Here is a 10,111-nt window from a genome sequence, read left to right on the forward strand (position 1 = left end):
AGATACACACGAACACCCCAAACATTCTCTCAAATCCACAACACAAGATATGATCATACCGGAGCACAACGGATCAAACACCAGAACACTGCAACATTGAGTACTGAAAACCAATCTCCATACCGGAATCCTCAACTCGATAAATTCATCACATAACATCATGGAATCAATAAATAATGAAGTATCTCTAGCTGATTCAACATCCTAAATAGATAAACCAACTAGATCAACTCACTACAATCACCAGATCACCAAAACATTTCTCTGCAACACCAAAACACAGGAATATGTTGACATCAATGACAACAACTTATCCTAGCAGCAGCAAAATCCAACAATATCCCCCTTTGGCATTGATGGAAGCATATGAATGTGAAATACAATAAATGCAAAGGAATAAATTGACACCAACAAACTCTAACAAACTCCCCCTAAGATCATGCACACAAAGCTCCAAAGATAAAGTAATTTTTCACATGCTTCTCTCCCCCTTTGACAATAATGCCAAAGACATAAACAAATCAAGATTCTCTCCCACTAAGAAGGACAATCTCTCCCCCTTAGGATAAAATCATAACTCTAAACAACACACTCAATACTCTGGCTGAGTAGCAACACTAGCTCATCAATCTAGATAAGGAGATAAGACTATGAAGTCCACCAGATTGATGCACCTCCATGCGCCTAGTTCTCATCAAGAGGGACAAAGACACCTAACTTGTCTCTCAAATACACAAGTATATCTATAGGCAAAGTCTTAGTGAAAATATTTGCAATATGATCCTTTGTAGATACATACCCCAGTTTTACTTCTTCATCACTAACTTTCTCCCTCAAAAAGTGATACTTAAATGATATATGAATTGTTTTAGAATGCAATGCTAGATTATTAGAAATATTAATGGCACTCAAATTTTCATAGTAAATAACAGTAGTCTCATCATACACAACTCTAATGTCTTTCAACATTTGCTTCATCCAAACTACCCGAGTACATTTGCTAGCAGCAACAATGTATTCAGCTTCGACAGTTGATAGAGATATAGCGTCTTGTTTCTTACTTGCCCATGAAACCAACTTCTTCCCCAAAAAGAAATCTCTACTAGTAGTACTCTTCTGACCATCTACATCACTTGCAAAATCAACATCTGTACAGGTACATATCATGAAATCATCATTCTTCGGATACTACAACCCATAGTCAATAGTTCCCTTCAGATATTTGAAAATCCTCTTTACAACAATAACATGATGATGAATAATGATGAACAACTAAGGTCCTGACTGGTACTGAGAGGGGGGGGTGAATCAGTACACACGAAAACTTCACAACATTTTATCATATTAAAACACAGCTAACTAGTTGTCTTCACCACTGAGCATTACCATGGCTATACCGGTTAAGCACAGGTACTTCAGGCTACATTCCACAGATCTCAAATCTTGATGACTACTTTATCAATATAATCATGCATGAGTTGTATCTACAACACCACAACCATTTAACACTGCTTGCATAACTAACTTAATCAGAAACACACAATCATCACATGAAAAACTCACAACCATAATACAAAGATTTTTCACGTGGAAACCCAAATGGGAAAAATCACGGTGGGGATGAATACCCACAAGCTTGTTTTGAACTCTTTTGAAGTTTTCTCTGTTAGGAGGCTAGTCTGGTTAAAGAAATCAAGGTTCTATTAGGAACCGATCCTGTTAGGTATCACTTGGTTAAGGGATGGCTATTAACCCTGTTATAGGTTACCTCACTTGAGGATTTAAAGAACTCAATGAACTTGAGTCACCTGGTTAGAGGATTTGCAACAAGCCTGTTAAAGCTACTTGGTCAAGGGATTTTCCTTCTGTTGAAATCATTAGAAGTCAACAGGTAAAGCTCTGATCTGATATCATCACTACTTGCTAAGGCAGATCCTTTTTAGCTCCTCTCCTCTGCAATCACACTCTAGTTTGGCAAGTATCTCAACATGCAGACACAAACACATCATTTGCCAACCCAATCAATAACAAACATCATCGACCTTATGTGAGGCCCTACCCCGACCTATCCTATCTCTTTAGTTATTTTCATGTTAGAACTATTTTGGATGCTAGTTTTGACACACTATGGATATAGAACTTTTTATGATCCCACGATTTTTGGTAATATTGATATATATTTGATGCTCCATTTTTATGCCTTGTGGATTATAGAATATTATATGATTCCAGATTAGGGTAATATTGTGATGGTGTATGTTATTATCTGAATTTCAGGATTTGTTATAATATTAGAAATACGTTTGCATATCTTGTAGATGGATCAAATTTTGAGAATTGTGATGAATTGCTTTGATTTGTGACAATCATATTTTATAATGACAAGTCTTTGCAGAATGGATGTATTGTATTCTGATTATGTGTTTTATATTATATGAGGCTATTGGGAAGTACTAATGTTTAAATTGAGATGTGCAGGAGATTATCCATGTGACCATGGAAATATTATGGAGAATCAAACCTAGGCCAATGTGTGTTAGTAAAACCAGGGGTTGTCTATTTGGAGAGACAACACCCCGTATGCATTGTATTTTATTCGTAAATGTAAAATGTTGCATGAGTGTAAATTGTATTTATTGAATTGTTTAAATTGTTTTAGGGACAATTGCCATGTAGGTAATTGTGATGTGGAATTATGTTGTAGTGTCACTTGACACCTATGTAGTATGTTGTGTTGGCAAATTGTCTTGTCACCTTTTTGGAAAGTTTTATTTTTGTTAATGGTTATATCTCCTAATTATCCTTGAAGGAACCAAGAAATCTAGGATAGTGAGCTACAAGAAAGGTCAACTCAGAGTTGACCCGTAGGTTAACTTCAGGTGGACTTTCTGAGGGTCAAATCAACTTCTAGAGTCAATTTTAGAGCTTTTTTATTAGGCCTCATGGGGTACCTATGGGTGAAGGCCAAAATTGGCCATGTGTCTCTCCCTTAGGACTTGTTTAACCACCCAAAAAAGTGGTTTTCCCAAGATGGATGAATTCCATCTATAGGAGTGCCCTCCTTGGTAGGATAACCTTCTTGAAGGGAGTAATCCCTCTTCCCCATTCCATTTCCCTTCTCTAGGTACCTAGGTTAGGGAGTGTGTAAGACCTAGGGAAGACCAATCCAATGGGGGATCCCTCACTCTATCCAAGAGGTTGGAAGGAGTGAGAGAGGCCTTCTTAGGCTAAGAATGGAAGCTTAGTGAGCTAATCACCCACTCTCCATCCTTGGAGATTTTTGGAAAATTTTGGAGGAAGATCAGTTTTTAGGATAGCAGATTTGGGGGCTAAGAAATTGCAGAAAAGAATTAGTGGATTGGGCAGCTCTTCATCAAGCTTTCCCTTAGATTTCCTTTGGCAGGTCAAGGTTGGTGTTATTTTTCCCCTCTTATGTAAATGTAAAATTGCTATAGAATGTTGGAATGGAAATTGCTGTAACTCTTTATTTGTGTTGTATTGTAAAATTTATATGTTCTTGTTTATTTCTGTTTTATGTAATGTTGTGTTTGGGGAGTGTTCAAGACCATCCTTTCCTTGGGAGGAAAGATTGGTCTTGGGGGTGGAAGGAGCTTGACAGCCCTTAGGGTGAGAGGCTCTCATTTTGAGAGTGATCTCAAGGGTCTGTCCATGAGACCCTTGCTGCTTTCTTTTGTGTTATTTCACTTGGGGGTCATAAGGGGGAGCAAATATGGCATGCTTTCCTTTTTGGGGGTCATAAGGGTGCAGGGATTAAGAATGATTTTTTTTGGTTATGCTTTCATGGGTGCCATGAGTTGTCTGTAAGTTCTATTTAGCAGATTTCTCCCCTAGGGTACTTGGTCCACTTCCACCCTAGTAAGGCATCACATTTTGTGATGGAGTTTCAGCTTGGGAAGGGATGTGTTTGTTGTGTTGATTTCTATTCCCTTTTTCTTGTTGTATTGCTTGGTTGTAACCCCATCTAGGTCTTGATTCTCCAAGCTTGGGGGTGGCTTCTGGTAAGCCTAGGCTGGGAGGTGAGCATCCCATGGTCACAGTCCTAAAATTTTACATGCAGGTTGCTTGGGAAAAAGACTAGGAGTTGCAGATTTGCTTGGTTGCAGATTGTTATTCAGATACAGATTTTCTATTTAAATGCAGAAAAGCAAAAAGAAAATGTAATCTTTATGAATTGTAGCAAAATAAATACATGTGAATAAGGAGTTTTAGGTTGATTTCTTTTATTTTCTGTATAAAGATTAAGAAAGAGAAGACTGATTAGATAATTCACCCATTTTTATATATGGGCTATTGTAACTTATTATTTTGGAAGCAATGTAATTTTTATTTAAATTTTGATGTCTATTATGTTGTTGTAGACTACATCTAAATCTAGTCTGTTAACTTGTTTATTTACTGCAATATTAAAGAAAAGGAAAAAAAAATGCATTAGGTTTCATTATTTACTTGCATAGTTTAAATTACTGTTATTTTATGACTGTTAAAAAAAAAAGAACTAGTATTTTTACATTGCTGTAGAAAGTATGATGTATGACTGTTAAAAAGAAAAAAATAAGACCTATTCTTAATGTTGTTAGAAGACTAAGAACAGAATGTTTAATTGTTAAAATCTCAAAACAATATAAGGGTTTTCAGCCCTATTATTTTAACATTCAATTATATATATCTATAAATATATAAGTATATATATTGAAAAATATATACCTATATATATATAAATATATATATGTATAAACTGCTATATGTGCATACCCCTGCAATAACAAAAAGAGATATATTCTGAATTTGTGTATCCCTGTTACAAAATACATAGAGCATTGCATGCTGCTGTGTTAAAATTAATTTCAAATAAACTTCCTAATCTTATATATATATATATATATATATATATATATATATATATATATATATATATATATATATATATATATATATATATATATATATATATATATATATATATATCCACCACTGCATCCGAAAACATACTCCAGAGATACAAAAAAAAGGAGATAGTCATATAGAATCTGAATATGATAATGGATATATATATATAAACATATATATATAAATATAAATATATATATATATATACATATATTTATATTTACATACTTAAAAAGTTCTTTAAAAAAAAATAGAGCGAAATATTAAAATATTTCAAAAAAAAACTTATTGGAAAATCGCGGGTACTGAGCCGAGCCACTGTGTTTACACACAGTGGGCGGTGTCGAAGGGCACCGCACTGTGTACAAACACAGTGGAGTGGGTGGCACCCGCCATTGTATGTATACACAGTGGGTGGCGAGTTACACCGTCTGCCACTGTGTGTGCACACAGTGAGCGGCGCTGCCGCCACGGTGTGTACGCACAGCGGTGACCGGGGGAACCCCACGCCAAACCCTCCTTTCTCCCTTCTTCGAACCCTCCGCCGTACCTGCAATCACTCCAAAAAAAAAAAAAAAAGGGATTTCTAATAAACCCTAACCCATTTCGGGTTAGGGCATAAAATAATAAGAAAATAAAACAAGTGGTAATATATAGAAATGCAACCCTAACCCAGTTTCGGGTTAGGGTTAGCATTTTAGGAATTTTATATATATATATATATATGGGAGCATTAAAATTTAGTTTTTAATTAGGGTTAGCATTTTAGGAATTATATATATATATATATATATATATATATATATATATATATATATATATATATATATATATATATATATATATATATATATGGTAGCATTAAAATGTAGTTTTTTATTAGGGTTAGCATTTTAAGAAAAGGGGAATTCCTTATTTAAAAAGAATTTTAAATTAGGGATGGGAAATTTAAATTGAAATTTTAAAATTTGATTTTAATATATATTTGGGGTTAATTTAATAATTGAATTATTATATGTCTTTTATTCTTTAGGGAATTAAAATTTTAATATAGTAAAATTAAAGGGGTTAAAACATGAAGAGTTATTATAGTTGGACGCACCATACATTAAATCAATTAATTTATTTAATTAACCAATAGATTTTCCTCAACTCATTTGGGCGTTAGGTTATATTGTAAATGGGGAAAATTTAAAAAGGAGAAATTGTAAATTAATTTTATGACCCATAAGCCTTGTGACCGATTTGGCCGAAATAATTAAATCATCAAAATTAAGAGGTTAGGAAAATTAGAATTGGCTTTAGCCTAATATCAGTTTTAGTGGGGAAATGGTGTTATAAAAATTTAAATGATATCGGTGGGATATAAATAATAAATTTGCGTGTGCATCAATTAATTAATAACATTATCATTATATGATTGGGGATGATTTAATACGTCAAGATATCCATTTATCCCTCGTTTCAAATTACGACAACTTAGTTAAGGTATTTGAGCTAGCTAACTAATCTGTGACACTGATTAATCCCCACCAAATTAAGTCGCTCGTTCGAGTCGGTTAAGTAACCCAACCTTAGTAAACAATTTTATTTTCACCCTAGATAAGATAAATCTCTAATCAAGTTATTATAATTGTAGTATATGTTGTGAGTTCATGATGTCAAAAAAAAAATTTTGTTGTTCCGTTTTTGTGCCCAAAAGTTGGGCACGACACCTTATAAACAACAATTAGGTCAGTAAGGATAAAGGTAGGGATGGTATTTTTTGGTGCTTTCCTTCTTAGGGATGGATTAAGGCCAACTCTGATGGGGCTTCTAAGGGGAACCTGGGGAAAGCTGGTTATGGGGGCATTATCAGGAATTTTGCTAGAAGTTGCCTTGTGGCTTTGAATACTTTGATTATAGCTAAAAATCTTAATCATGATAATCTATGGTTGGAGGGAGACTCACTTAACATTATTAAATGCCTTAAGGGAGAAATTGAGCCTTCATGGACTATAGAAAATATTATTTTTAAAGCTAGAGAAATTATTCATAGCTTTAAATCTATTATCATTGAACATGCCTTCAGAGAAAAACAATGTTGAAGTGGATGGTCTAGCGAACCTTGGCATAATTTCAAAAGTAAAAAGTATACGAAATGGGGAAGTTAATATTGATTTTAATATTAAAGAACTCATTAGAAAGGACAGATTTATGGGGAAAGATGGATCACATGATTAATCATGAAAGTTTTAATGAGTAATCTTCAAATTTTTAGAAAGGTGATGATGACACGTTAGAAGGGCAGAGTCCTAATCAAAAATATTAATTTTCCGCACACTTTGTGGGTATGCATTTTCAAAAAATTGAGTGTCATTTGGAAGAAAGCTCTGAAGTTGCAGAAGAAGAGAAATTGTAAAATGAAATCTAAAATGAGGGGGGGGGGGGGGTGGTCTAGGAATAGAGGAACCTGATAATATTTCTAGATGGTAGGAGATGCCTAAGGTTTGGACAAAGCTGGAGAAAGGATTCATGATGAATTTCATGGAAAAGTTGGTCGACTATGATAAAGGCAGAGTTAACCCAGTGGTCACCAAAGTTACTGAAAATTGGATTAATGGCTCCTTCAAAATTCATGGTGTTAGTTTTAAGTTGGATGTGGACATCATTGCGATGGTCACAGGTATGCCCCATTCTAGTCTTAACTTCTTTAGAGCCCTGAAAGTGTCTAATAATGCAGTTAATCTTTTTCCACGTAAAGAGAAGGAGAGAGCGAAACTAGGAAAAGCCACGAGGGGTATTATGATGCTTCCAATATTAAGAAAATCTGGGGTTGTGTGCTTAATGCAATTATGAAATATATTACTATGGAGGGTTGTTTTACTAGGGTCCACACATACCATTTTTTGCTTTTAAATGATTTTAGACATGAGAAGAGGATTTCTCTACCCTATTACCTCTTTAGGTCTCTGTCGTGGTCTCTGAATAAGCATAGCAAGAACCCTTATTTTCTCGTGCTTCATTATGGCCTTATTTTGCTCATTTATGAGCATTGAAACACTTTGGCTATCTAGGAAAACAAGAGATTTTTGGTGTCACTGGGAAAAGGAAAAAGGAAGATGGAGGAAGGTGGGCCCATAAAGGATGAGTTGACATAGAGCAAAAAGGACAAAAATGCCACTGTGGAGAAAATTCAAGAGGACAAGGGTAATCAAAAGGATACAAAGATTGATTCAAAGGACATTGGAAAAGATGGAAGCGAGATGGAGACTAATGAGTCTCAAGGAGAGGAGAGATGGAAAGAAGAGGAAGTGGGGGAGGAGGAAGGAGGAGCTGAGGATGTTTCTAATCAGAATAGTCCTACCCATAGTGTGAGTATAGGTAATGTTAACAGCCAGCCAATGGAGGAGCAAGACAATAAGATTAATGAGGAAAGGGAAATGGAAATTGAGAAGGACAAGGACAAGGAGAATTTGAGTAGGGATCAGGATAAAGCTAGAAAGGGGATGATTCTGGATAAACTCAAAAACCAGTCCGAGGCTCAAATGGGTTTTGATAGGTGGGCTTCTGAAGGAATCAAGAATCTGGAAAAAATTGATAAGCAGTAGGAAGAGAAAGGAAAGAAAGTTGAAATGAACTAGGAGCAGTGGAAAAAGGGTATGGAGGAAAAAGTGGATAAGCTGGAAGCTCATATTAGTAAACTACAGGAAAGAAAAACAGCTATGAAAAACTTTTTGGTAATGATTCCGGATATCCTTACTTCTGTGACTGAGAATTTAGAGGAAATTACCAAGTTCCTTGATGGCTCTAGCACCTCCAAACCTGTTGTGGACCTAGATATTGATGAGGATGCTACTGAGGCAGGGACAGTGGAAAGTGCTCTTGGTGGTGTGGCAAAAAGAACAAGGGCGAGCATGAGAAAAGTTGTTGTGGCTTCTTCCAAGGATATCCCTAAGCTTAGGGATAATATTAAAGAGTTGCAAGGGAATAACAGAAATTTGGCTAATGCCCTAAAAAACATTAAGTAATTTGTCTTTTGTCTTTTTTCTATTTTGGTTGGATGTTGCTAGTTTTGTTGGGCTTTTATGCTAATTTTTGCCCAGATTTGTGTTGGTTTATTGGCAGTATGTCTTTTCATGTTTCTTAATGCTATTATCTTTTAAGGATATTTTGTAAAGGGTTTTGGGATCCCTTAAAAACCTGTCTTTCTCGTAATAAAAAACAATTAGGTCAGTAGCATAAACCCTAAACCCATTAAAATTTTAGGTTTACAAATACAAGCGGTCCAATCCTAACCATTAAATCCATTGCATAGAATAGAATGATCTAAGACATATCTTAAGACATTCTGCATCGTTCCATCTTCACTACATCTGGAAAATGGTAACCCATCACGCGCTCTTCATACACCGCTCATAACATCGTGCATTCCCGAGATAGGCATTCAATGTATTAGATCTTCACCGCAAGATCCTCAAGGAAATTATTCACATGCACATAGCTGATGTGGCATCCTGATCCTTATCCTTATTGTTCACAAAACACCATCGGTTTCACCACACAGGCCATACTGGTAACCCTAGAGTTGAATAGAGACTACCAACTAGTAGTCATACTTAGTGAACCTTGACACCGGTCCACTCCATCTTGGTTGACAATAACCGCTTCCAATCTTCATACTAGTGCATATCGGTTCCTTCTTGAGCACTTATTGACATCAATGACAACACACATTGTCACCGCTTCATCAGATGCCAATAATCTCCCCCTTTGTCATTGATGGAAATACTCAGTGTATCATTGCTCAGTATCTGCACCATGCTCAATAACATATATCGGTTGAAATATTCTAGTTCAAAGATCATAACCACCACCATCTAGACTAGTTAGTGTGCACTATGCCATATGTCTTCATCATTAGATATCTTCTCTCCAAACAATATATCTTCTCCCCCATACATCATCAGATATCTTCTCCCCCTTTGACAACAATGCCAAAGTGGAGGCACAAGCTTCCAATCTCCACTATGTTGCTCCCCCTATGGAGTAGCATCTTTCAACACATCAATCCTGTAAGATCTGACATGGTAGTACCTGTCTGATGTGGAGCACACAACTTTAGTTTACTTCATGAAGGGGCAGAACCCCTAATTCACCTCTCAAATAGGTAAATGTAGTCTTCGGTAAAGGCTTAGTGAATATGTCTACTAGCTACTCCTTA

Source organism: Cryptomeria japonica, chromosome 7 (assembly GCF_030272615.1).
Source record: "Cryptomeria japonica chromosome 7, Sugi_1.0, whole genome shotgun sequence".
In the NCBI taxonomy this organism is placed as follows: Eukaryota; Viridiplantae; Streptophyta; class Pinopsida; order Cupressales; family Cupressaceae; genus Cryptomeria; species Cryptomeria japonica.